At 45.5% G+C, this 12004-nt stretch overlaps 1 protein-coding gene across 12 annotated transcripts in view; it reads left to right on the top strand.

Moving 5' to 3' along the window:
- The window catches only part of LOC308466563 (uncharacterized protein), a 65498-nt gene that overhangs the window by 44517 nt on the left and 8977 nt on the right, over nt 1-12004 (top strand). The gene's annotated exons all lie outside the window — the stretch shown is intronic.

Here is a 12004-nt window from a genome sequence, read left to right as displayed (position 1 = left end):
GAATATCTGGACTTAATTATTCAATTGCATATCCTGACCAGCATGTGGGGACAACATTCTGACATATGGGACCGGTCTCCCAAGCACAATTTCAAAGGGTGACAGGTGGGTTCGCTTTGACGGGAGACTGCGGACCCTGAGTAATGCCAAGGGCAACATGGTCACCCAATTAGACCCGGTTTCCTGTGTCAGCTTGGACAGCTGATTCTTTAGAGTCCTGTTCATTCTCTCTACCTTTCCAGAACTCTGGGGTCTATAAGCAGTATGCAGCTTCCAGTTGATCTGGAGCGCTTTTGCCAGTCCCTGTAGGACTGCATGAACAAATGCTGGTCCATTGTCAGATCCTATGGACCTTGGCAATCCATAGCGAGGGATGATTTCCCTAAGCAGGCACCTGGTTACTTCAAATGCCTTTTCAGTCTTTGTTGGCCATGCTTCGGCCCATCCGGTGTAGGTGCACACTGCCACCAGCAGGTAGCGATATAGTCCACAACGGGGTAATTCAGTAAAGTCCACAACAAGATCTTCCATAGGTGCAGTTCCACTATGCTGAATTCCTGGGGGAGCTAGTGGTCCGGTTCTGGGGTTATTCTTTTGACACAGCAGGCATTTCCTGGAAATCTGGGCTGCCAGTTGGTAGAGGTGGGCTATATAGAAGCATTTCTCCAACTGCTTGGTTGTAGCATCTGGTCCTATGTGGGTTGAATCATGGTATCTCTGAGTAACCTGCCGAGAAAGGGACTCTGGAATTCATATCCTGTCATCAGGGGTAAGGTACCATCCTTCTTTGGACAATGTCAGCTCCTGAGCGTCTGCAGTGTCCTTTTCCTGCTTTGTGTAAGCTGGCTTGTCAGTGGTGCTTAAAATTTTTTCTGGGACCAGTGCTCCAATAACCGAGGCGGGGGCCAGTTCTTGGGCTGCTTCCTTGGCCACTCTGTCTGCCAATCGGTTTCCTCTGGCCACTTCTCCTGGTCCAGTCTTGTGTCCATAACAATGGATAACTGCCACTGCCTCGGGCTCCCATACAGCATCCAGAAGGTTCAGCAAGGCTTGTGGGTGGGCCACCTGGCTTCCTCTGGAGGTAAGCAAACCTCTTTCTTTCCATAAGGCTCCATGGGCATGTAAAGTCAGGAATGCATACTTAGAATCTGTATAAATGTTTATCTTCTGTCCCTTTGCCAGGCTCAGGGCTCTGGTAAGCGCAGTTAGCTCTGCCAGCTGGGCCGATGTTCCAGGCGGGAGTGACTTTGCTTCGATCACCTGGTCTTCCAGGGCTACCACTGCATAACCTGCCTTCCGGTGTCCAGCCTCAATGAAGCTGCTTCCATCCATAAACCATGATGGCCACTGGGGGTCTGCTTCATCTTTAAGGTCAGGCCTGCTAGAATACACCTCATCCATTACTTCAATGCAATCATGCGTGGGCTCCTCACCTACTCCTACCGGTAATAGGGCAGCTGGGTTGAGGGTTGTGGTGACTTGGAATTTCTAACGCGGATGTAGTAGCATCTGACATTTCCTCATTTTAGCCTGGGAGAGGAAATAGGTGCCTTTCGGCAGATGGCACGCTGACTCTTTCCTAAGCGGCCTCGCCCTCCTCTTCTTCTTCTAATGGTGGACCTCCCGTCTTCAGGGCCATCAACTTCTTTGCCTGGTACTTCTCCTTTTTTCTTCTGGGCCTCTTCCTCTCTCTGATTATAAGTGGTTTGGGCTATTTTCTAACATCCATTTCAGGGTGTGGCCCATCTGGATTTTTCGGCAAATATCGGGCGCTGCTTGGGCTACAAAGGCAGTTTTTATGATAGGGGCATGGATATACTGGCGGTAGGCTTCCTTCAGCTTCTTTAAGTAGGCTCCAGGGGCCTCCTCTGTTCCTTGCACTATTTCTCTGGCCTTCACAAAGTTGGTGGGTTTTCTGGCTGCCCTCCTCATGCCATTTAAGACATTCTGGCGATAAGTGGTGAGGGTATTTTGCCCTTCAATGGTCTGATAATCCCAATTCAGTGTAGTTTCAGGATATCCTGTTGCAACAGCTTGATCTCCTGCCCCCTGCGCTCTCATGTGTGCTCGGGCTTCAGCATGAATTCGCCTATCCTCCTCTGTAGCTAGCAGGGCATCCATCAAATATTGCACATCATAAAAAGTGGGGTTGTATGTTTTAAAAAAAATTCCCTCAAACAGCTTAATGATTTTGGCAGGGTTTTCTTCAAATGAAGGGTTTTGGTTCTTCCAATTACAAACATCTGCACTAGAGAAGGGGACATGTTGAACTGTATAAGTTCTATTGGGCACCACCCCGTTAGGTCCCGCGGGGGCCGGAGGGTCATACACTCTATGGAGAGGCATCACTCTGGCCGCGCCCTCCTCCTGTGTTTTATGTGCCCTATGGAGGGTCACTCTTTTCACTGCCTTCCCCACTCTTTCTGCCACTTTCTTCTCTGTTCCCCTACACATCCCGCTGTTTTTAACATATGGGGACTGACGTCCACTTCTCCTGCATAAGGTTCCACATACTTTCTCAAACGTTCTGCCTGTTCTTATTATCACCTATCAACTTAACTAATCTTTTTACAAATTCCTCATCCTCACCATCCTCTTCTCGTTCCTCCCTTTCTCCATCCTCGCCCAGGTCTACCAATGCATTGTCCACGGGATTGGGGCTGGGCCATCTGTTCCCTGTGGCGGGGGTGGTGCCAGGGCTGTTGCCGGGGCATGAGGTGGTGGGGCATCAAAACTTTTATCTTCTTCCCTCTCTGAATCCTGGAGGACTGGGGGGTTGTCCTCCTGTCTTCCTGACTGAGCAGATACGGCTGCCTGAGACTTTTTGGCAGCATGACTTCAGCCAGGAGGGGGGGGGGGTCTGTTCCACATTGGTCTTCCATGTGGAAATGTAGGGGATTTGATCAGGGTGGACATTCAAAATGTTCTGATATAATGGATTAATGAGTTGCAAATCAAGGGTCCTGATGGACGGCCAATTTGTTATTTTGGGGTGGGCCAATCTAATTTACACAATGTCCTCATCCTCCCCTCTCATCAGCTTGAATCCCCAAAAGCATTTCAAAGGGGTACTTTTACTTTGGCCAGAACCCATTTCTTCCAGATACTTCACACACAACAGACCTACAATCGCTCGGCCAAGGGGACACTAAGCCCTGGCCCACACTTGACAATTCAGCCACTAGAGTATCTTGACATGCAACATACAACATACAAAACACACCAATATAATTTCAACATGTAACACACTAAACACACCAAAATAATTTCAGCATGCAATACTCAAAACACACCAAAATAATTTTCCCTCCTTCTTCTGTTCCAAATTTTTTTGCTGGTGGCACTCTCCTGCACAACCAGTCCCCTTTATTCCTGGTGGCTGGCACTCTACTGCACAACCAATCCCCTTATTCCTGGTGGCTGGCACTCTACTGCGCAACCAATCCCCTTATTCCTGGTGGCTGGCACTCTACTGCCCAACCAGGTGAGGCTGATCAGACCTCGCCCCCCTTTTCCTTGGGGGCCCACGCCCTTTCCCTTGGGCTTACCTTTTTCCGCTGCGGACCTGTCCCCTCGGCGCCGTCCTCTTTGTTTTTCTCCCTCAACAAGATGTCTCCACTGCAGGACAGTGTGGCTGGCTCCCCCCACGAAACAGGTGGGGTGCGCACGGGAGCCTGCAAACGCTGCTGAGCTGTTCACCTTGGTTGAGCCTGGCCCTCCGGTCCGTATTGGGGAGAGGGCTTATCCCGGACGAGCCCCCAAAGAAATGAAGCCTTATTTACCTAGGGATCCATCAGCCACGCCATCCCCGGACCTTGGAGGGAACAAAAGTACCAGGAAAGCAAAATCTTCTTTGGAGAAAAAGTTTATTGAAATCTGTGCACAGAAACAATATCTGTACACAGAGACAACCAGCTGGATAGCTCCTGAAAATATACTGGCTGTAAAGCAAGACACTTCAGCAAACTTTCTTATACTCTCTGAGCACTCTTCCCCCCTCCCATACCTTCTCAAATTATTCCCTTACATGGCACATCTATATTGCTTGCTAAACACATTTTATTGCTTGCTAAACATTCCTTCCCCTCTCCTTCGTACACGTGTCTTTTCTCATCTTTGCATTAGTAAGCATAAGACAGGAAAAGGGGCCTCTTTAGCAGGCCTGGTTAAATCTGCACTTTTGACCCGCCAGCCAAATTTAGCAGGTCTGGTTAGTTATTGCTAACAGCAGCGGTTTCTTGCTAGCTGGCTAGGCAGGAAACGAACTTTTGACCTGTCAGCCAAATTTTGCAAGCAGTCACTGTCGGTGTGCTAACTGTCTGGCCAAAATTTGCAGAAGTAAGATTAGCACAGGATTAGCACAGGAATTTACTGCAGATAGTATTTGAGAGCAACCTTTCTTAGGTACAGAGTTCTAAGCACAGAAAATATTGAGAGAAACCTTTTCCCATCTCCCTTTACTACTCCCACCAGGACTAAGACTAATATAAAATTCTCCTTCGGAGCTTATCACAGGGCCCACCGTGGGTCGGTCTCAGATAAAAGGGAAACTCCCGAAGGCCTCACCAGTAGTGTTGGTTTGACTTTCTTCCTCTGTTTGGCCAGCGCTCTGTTCGGAGGTAGATAGTGGCTTCCCTCGACCTGCTCTGCTCCGCCGTACTCCAGTAAAACAATAAAAACAATAAAACAATAAACTAAAAGCAAAGGGAAGCGAGGAGGTGATAAAACCGCTGATAAGACGTTAAAACTGAGAGTTTAAAACCAGGAAGTGGCTAAAAACTACTTTAAAAACTACTTAAAAGCTTAACTAAAAGCAGAGGAGTCTGACTAGGCTGCTGTGTCCGTCGCCATCTTGGCTCCTCTGACAATACAATACAATACAATACAATACAATACAATACAAAAACAATACATAACACTAACACATTAAACTAACAAAACAAAACAAAAACAGTTTAAAACACATCAAACGGTTTCAATATCTTATCTTTCATTCACTTATTTCAATGACCTCCTCACACCTCCCTTTTTGTATTCCACTTCTATTAATTGTTTCAGCAATTCCTTTCCATCTTCCTCTGCTTTCTATCCTATAATTATCCTAACACATTCTAACCTTATTTTTCCCTTTAATACTCTATTAATCTATTTATACTTAATTCCTTATAACATTTCTACTAAAGCCATATAACTTCATTCCAACATTTTTCTAACATTAATTAATTTTACAGTATTTCTGTAAATAGTCTTTAAACTTTTCCCAGTCTTCTTCCACCGACTCTTCTCCCTGGTCTTGGATTCTGCCAGTCATTTCCGCCAATTCCATATAGTCCATCAACTTCATCTGCCATTCTTCCCGGGTGGGTAAATCTTGTGTCTTCCAATACTTCGTGATGAGTATCCTTGCTGCTGTTGTTGCATACATAAAAAAAATTCTATCCTTCTTTGACACCAATTGGCCAACCATGCCCAGGAGAAAGGCCTCTGGTTTCTTCAGAAAGATATATTTAAATACCTTTTTCATTTCGTTATAGATCATCTCCCAGAATGTCTTAATCTTTGGGCATGTCCACCAAAGGTGAAAGAATGTACCTTTAGTCTCATTACATTTCCAACATTTATTGTCGGGCAAATGATAAATTTTTGCAAGCTTGACTGGTGTCATGTACCACCCATAAATCATTTTCATTAAATTTTCTCTTAGGACATTACATGCCGTAAATTGCATACCTGTGGTCCATAACTGTTCCCAGTCAGCCATCATTATGTTATGTCCAACATCTTGTGCCCATTTAATCATAACTGATTTCACCATTTCATCCTGAGTGTTCCATTTCAACAGCAAGTTATACATTCTTGACAAATTCTTGATTTTTGGATCTAACAATTCTGTTTCCAATTTTGATTTTTCCACCTGGAAATCAACTTTTTTGTCCAGATTGTATGCCTCCATTATTTGATAATAATGGAGCCAATCTCGCACTCTGTTTTTCAATTTTTCAAAGCTCTGCAATTTTAATCTGTCTCCATCTTGTTCCAGAATTTCCCAATATTTCGGCCATTTGGCCTCCATATTGAGTTTTTTCTGTGCCTTCACTTCCATTGGTGACAACCATCTTGGGGTTTTCTTTTCTAAAAAATCCTTATATCTTATCCAGACATTAAACAATGCTTTTCTAACAATATGGTTTTTAAACGCTTTATGTGCTTTTACCTTATCGTACCACAAGTATGCATGCCAACCGAATACATTATTGAAACCTTCTAGATCCAACACGTCAGTGCTTTCAAGATACAATCTAAATCAAATCCCTTATGAATACACAGTGGAAGTGAGGAACAGGTTTAAGGATTTAGATTTGGTGGACAGAGTGCCTGAAGAACTATGGATGGAGGCTCGTAACATTATACAAGAGGCAGCAACTAAAACCATCCCAATGAAAAGGAAATGCAAGAAAGCAAAGTGGCTGTCCAACGAGGCCTTACAAATAGCGGGGGAGAGAAGGCAAGCAAAATGCGAGGGAGATAGTGAAAGATACAGGAAATTGAATGCAGATTTCAAAAAAATAGCAAGGAGAGACAAGAAGGCCTTCTTAAACAAGCAATGCAAAGAAATAGAGGAAAACAATAGAATGGGAAGAACCAGAGATCTGTTCAAGAAAATTGGATATGAAAGGAACATTTCGTACAAAGATTACCATAATAAAGGACAAAAGTGGTAAGGACCTAACAGAAGCAGAAGACAACAAGAAGAGGTGGCAAGAATACACAGAGGAATTATACCAGAAAGATATGGATGCCTCGTACACCCCAGGTAGTGTGGTTGCTGACCTTGAGCCAGACATCCTGGAGAGTGAAGTCAAATGGGCCTTAGAAAGCACTGCAAATAACAAGGCCAGTGGAAGTGATGATATTCCAACTGAACTATTTAAAATTTTAAAAGATGATGCTGTTAAGGTGCTACACTCAATATGCCAGCAAATTTGGAAAACTCAGCAGTGGCCAGAGAATTGGAGAAGATCAGTCTACATCCAAATCCCTACGGCAGTGCCAAAGAATGCTCCAACTACCACACAATTGCATTCATTTCACACGCTAGCAAGGTTATGCTTAAAATTCTACAAGGCAGGCTTAAACAGTATGTGGACTGAGAACTCCCAGAAGTGCAAGCTGGATTTCGAAGGGGCAGAGGAACCAGAGACCAAATTGCAAACATGCACTGGATTATGGAGAAAGCTAGAGAGTTCCAGAAAGACATCTACTTCTGCTTCATTGACTATGCAAAAGCCTTTGACTGTGTCGACCACAGCAAACTATGGCAAGTTCTTAAAGAAATGGGAGTGCCTAATCACCTCATCTGTCTCCTGAGAAATCTCTATGTGGGACAAGAAGCTATAGTTAGAACTGGATATGGAACAACTGATTGGTTCAAAATTGGGAAAGGAATACGACAAGGCTGTATATTGTCTCCTTGCTTATTTAATTTATATGCAGAATTCATCATGCAAAAGGCTGGGCTGGATGAATCCCAAGCCAGAATTAAGATTGCCGGAAGAAATATCAACAACCTCAGATATGCAGATGACACAACCTTGATGGCAGAAAGTGAGGAGGAATTAAAGAACCTCTTAATGAGGGTGAAAGAGGAGAGCGCAAAATATGGTCTGAAGCTCAACATCAAACAAACAAAGATCATGGCCACTGGTCCCATCACCTCCTGGCAAATAGAAGGGGAAGAAATGAAGGCAGTGAGAGATTTTACTTTCTTGGGCTCCATGATCACTGCAGATGGTGACAGCAGTCACGAAATTAAAAGACGCCTGCTCCTTGTGAGAAAAGCAATGACAAACCTAGACAGCATCTTAAAAAGCAGAGACATCACCTTGCCAACAAAGGTCCGTATAGTTAAAGCTATGGTTTTCCCAGTAGTGATGTATGGAAGTGAGAGCTGGACCATAAAGAAGGCTGATTGCCGAGGAATTGATGCTTTTGAATTATGGTGCTGGAGGAGACTCTTGAGAGTCCCATGGACTGCAAGAAGATCAAACCTCTCCGTTCTTAAGGAAATCAGCCCTGAGCGCTCACTGGAAGGACAGATCGTGAAGCTGAGGCTCCAATACTTTGGCCACCTCATGAGAAGAGAAGACTCCCTGGAAAAGACCCTGATGTTGGGAAAGACTGAGGCCACAAGGAGAAGGGGACGACAGAGGACAAGATGGTTGGACAGTGTTCTCGAAGCTACCAGCATGAGTTTGACCAAACTGCGGGAGGCAGTGGAAGACAGGAGTGCCTGGCGTGCTCTGGTCCATGGGGTCACGAAGAGTCGGACACGACTAAACGACTAAACAACAACAACAACAACAACAACAACAACGTGGAGGCTTTTCCGCAGAAGAAAATAAACACAAAAGCAAAACTCGGGAGCATAGCTTGCCATCACCTTTCCCATGAAGCCCTTGGAGCAGGGACACTGCAGCAGCCAAGCGTCTAACTAAACCTCAGCACTTGTCAGTCAAATCATCGCCTCCTTTGCCTGCTCCCACGTCCCTCTCCTTCCTCTATTGTTTCAAATTTTAAACTGTAAGCCTGTCAGGGCAAAGATCTGTCCCCTCGTATTTTATATAAAGTGCTATACAAGCTGATGATACTATATAGAGAAGGAGGAGGATAATAATAATAATTCCTCCCTTCCTCTCTGTTGAGTCCTTTGCATTCAGGTAGTGCTATAATAATAATAATAATAATAATAATAATAATAATAATATAATAATAATAATAATAATAATTAAGTGAAACAGTATATTTTGCGGAACCAAAATGTATTGGACCAGGTGCCCAGTGTCTGCCCAAGAGTAAAAGTGAAGCTCAAGGACTGGAATAGAATGAGGATATTGGCAGAAGGAGTGGCATGTTCATTGGACTCTTAAGTCTAGTGCAAGTGTTGACGTTTTATGTTTCAGTCTAAACAAAATAAATTTTTTTTATTTTTTTGCAGTTGATGGAGAGCGGATGACGCCTGAATTCTGCATGTGTCCATCAGCTCCTTCCTGGAGCATCTCTGCTTGGTGGTGGAAACGATGGACCTCTTTGGGCCTCCTGTGGCTTGATAGATGGTTGCAACAGGAAGCTTCCCCATAGTCTTTGCTGGATTCTGGACTTGCCCATGGGCTACTGATGTCCGAGGAGGCGCTGAACATGCCATCCTTAGAGCCAAGATGTTGCTTTGTGTTCTGGAGACAGCGGGGAACTCTCTGCTCTCGGATACTCTTGGATATTGATAGATTTTGTGTGCTGAGAAGCAGGCAAGCCTGGGACTGCCTTGATATTAGACAAAGGACATAGAATTGGAGCTTTAATAAATTGTCCAGTGTGCTTTACTTTTTATTCTGCATGTGTTAACTGATTAAATATATTTGAGCCAGCTCCCCATATTGATTAATCAATTACACAAACACAAGCAAAATCTTAATCAGAGTGTTTCTCCAGGTGTTGCTGGACTCCAGTTCTCTTCAGCCCCATCCAGCATGGCCGAGGGTCAGGGCTAATGGGAGTTGTACTCCTTGCAGCACCTGGAGAGACACAGGTTCCCCATCCCCCTTGCTGCGTCTCTCTGTCTCTCTTGCCACCAGGGGGAAAGCAGCTAATAGCTGGCAGTGAGGAAGAGGAGGGGGCCAAGTGGCAGAGGAGCCAAAACGGATGGTGTGGCCTTGAAGTCCTATTTATATAGCAAGATTTGCCATTTTTCTTTCTTTCTGGCAGGGCTCCTACTTGTTAAACAGCAAGCAAAACTTCCCCACCTCTGTCACCACCTTTGCATTCTGGTGAAAGAGGAAACAAAAATAATTGGTTACTTGTCTCTCCATTGCTCCAATGGTTTGTAAAGCCCCATCCCATAGAATCATAGAATCATAGAGTTGGAAGAGACCACAAGGGCCATCGAGTCCAACCCCCTGCCAAGCAGGAAACACCATCAGAGCACTCCTGACATATGGTTGTCAAGCCTCTGCTTAAAGACCTCCCGGTGGGGAACAAAATGGTGCAGAAACACTTGTGTACCATTTTGGCTAGCTAGCTAGCTAAATAAATAAATCCTGAAATCTCCATTGTAATTGGTTACAAACAGGCATCCGTGGCTCACATTTTTTGGTTCTTGAGGGGATCTGAACCCCAATATTCCTTCTTTGACCATGGTCAGTTTTCTGATAGCCAATGCCAGAATGGAAATAGCTGTCAGGTGGGAAATGGGGGGAGGCCCTCCCTTTACGATCTTGGTTTTACCCAGGTCTGGGACATGGCACTATCTGGGAGTTTGAATCAACACAGCAATGTGATGATAAATGGGCAGGGTAAGAAGGATAAATTTCTAAATACATGGTAATTGTTCATTGATTATATCAACAAATTGGCACTGTCATTATGGCCAGCTGCCCCGGGTGTAGCCAGGATTTCTTTTTTTGGGGGGGGGGGAATTAGGGTTGCCATATTTTGAAGAGCAAAAAAGAGGATGCCATGAAAATTCTCATTTTAAATACTCCTACTATATGTAAGCTATAGAAGCTGTGATATATTGCTGGGGGGGGGCAGGAGAAGAGAAGAGATGGGGAAAGCCAGTCTTCAATCACCAGTCTTGTCTGGGACTCATCCAGAAAGTATAGCCAGAGACATTTTGGCAAATTTTTAAAATGTTACCCCTGAAAAAGAGGATGTGTCCTGGAAAAAGAGGACAAACTGCAGCGGGGGGGGGGGGGGGCAGAATTGAATTACTTGCGACACAATTGGTCAGTTAAGTATATTTTTATTTACTTGATTGGGGGGGCAGTTCTCCCCCCGAACCCCCGACCACACCACCTGCAACCAGGGGCGAAGGAAGGGGGGGTGCGGTAGGTGCGAGGCCGCCCTCAGTGTCACAACTGAGGGGGGGTGACAAAATGCCGGACGGCACTCACCACGGGGCCTGCAGTGGGCCCAAGCCAAGCGTCTCTCCTGGGAGATGTGGTGGCTTGGGCATGCGCAGGCTCCGTGCTGCCCTAACAGTCCACCCACTGCCTCTCCCCCCCCCCCAGCTGAAGGGTGACTGAGTGGGAGGAGGCAGGCAGACTTTGGAGGCCCCACGGTGCACCCTGCACCTATGGATACCTCGCCCCTCCCTTGCCCTGCCCCTACGGGCAGCACCCCAGGCGCCCGAGCGGCTTCCTCCGCCGCTGACTCTCCCTGGCTATAATACTGGTTTTAGCCCTCTCACTGGTCAGAGCTGAAGTTGTTATTTACAACTTTAAAAAGAGAGACAACAAATTTTCACTTGGGATCTCAATAGCAGACAATTTTAAATGTTGCTGATAGATAGATAGATAGATAGATAGATAGATAGATAGAGGTAGATAGCTTTAACAGTTTCTTAGCATTTTCTTAAAGCGATAGGCTATCCATTTTGGGGGCCCTGGGGCCCCTCCCACAAGGAGAACCTCCAAAAAAGCACCCTGTGGAGGAGAGTTTCCTGCTGTCACTCAAAGAAGAATGTCTGCAGTGTCTACCAAAATCTTTAATGTTCAGATCAGTGCAATACATGGGCAAAATGTCATTAAAAGGCACAGCAGGTTCTACAAATAGCCAAGCAAACAAAGACATTGATCCAGCAATGACACATACCCCGGCTTAGGAGCTAACTCCTCTTAAGCCCCCCAAAAATATTTAAGGGGGCCGGGAACCCCCCCCCCAAGTTGATGGCCATTGCCATTTAATTGTGTGTGGTGTGTCATGTGACTATGTAGGGCAGGGCTTACCGCCCCCCACCCCCCATATTTTATTCAAGATGGCCCCCAAGCAACCCTGTTATTAGGGAGTGGGGCCGGCACTAATTTCTCACCCATGCGCAGTGATCCCATGTTGAAAACAAACCCATTTGTATCCACTGTATTAATGCGCCAAGGGACTATTTTATGTGTCCTTATGACTGACAGGTGGTGGAAGGAGCGAGCCAGAGTCTAGTGAGTGAGACTGTCCCTGG

Source organism: Podarcis pityusensis (genome assembly GCF_964106645.2).
Source record: "Podarcis pityusensis genome assembly, chromosome: 17".
In the NCBI taxonomy this organism is placed as follows: domain Eukaryota; kingdom Metazoa; phylum Chordata; class Lepidosauria; order Squamata; family Lacertidae; genus Podarcis; species Podarcis pityusensis.
Note: the sequence above shows the minus strand (reverse complement) of the source record. Positions and strands in the feature narration are given on the sequence as shown.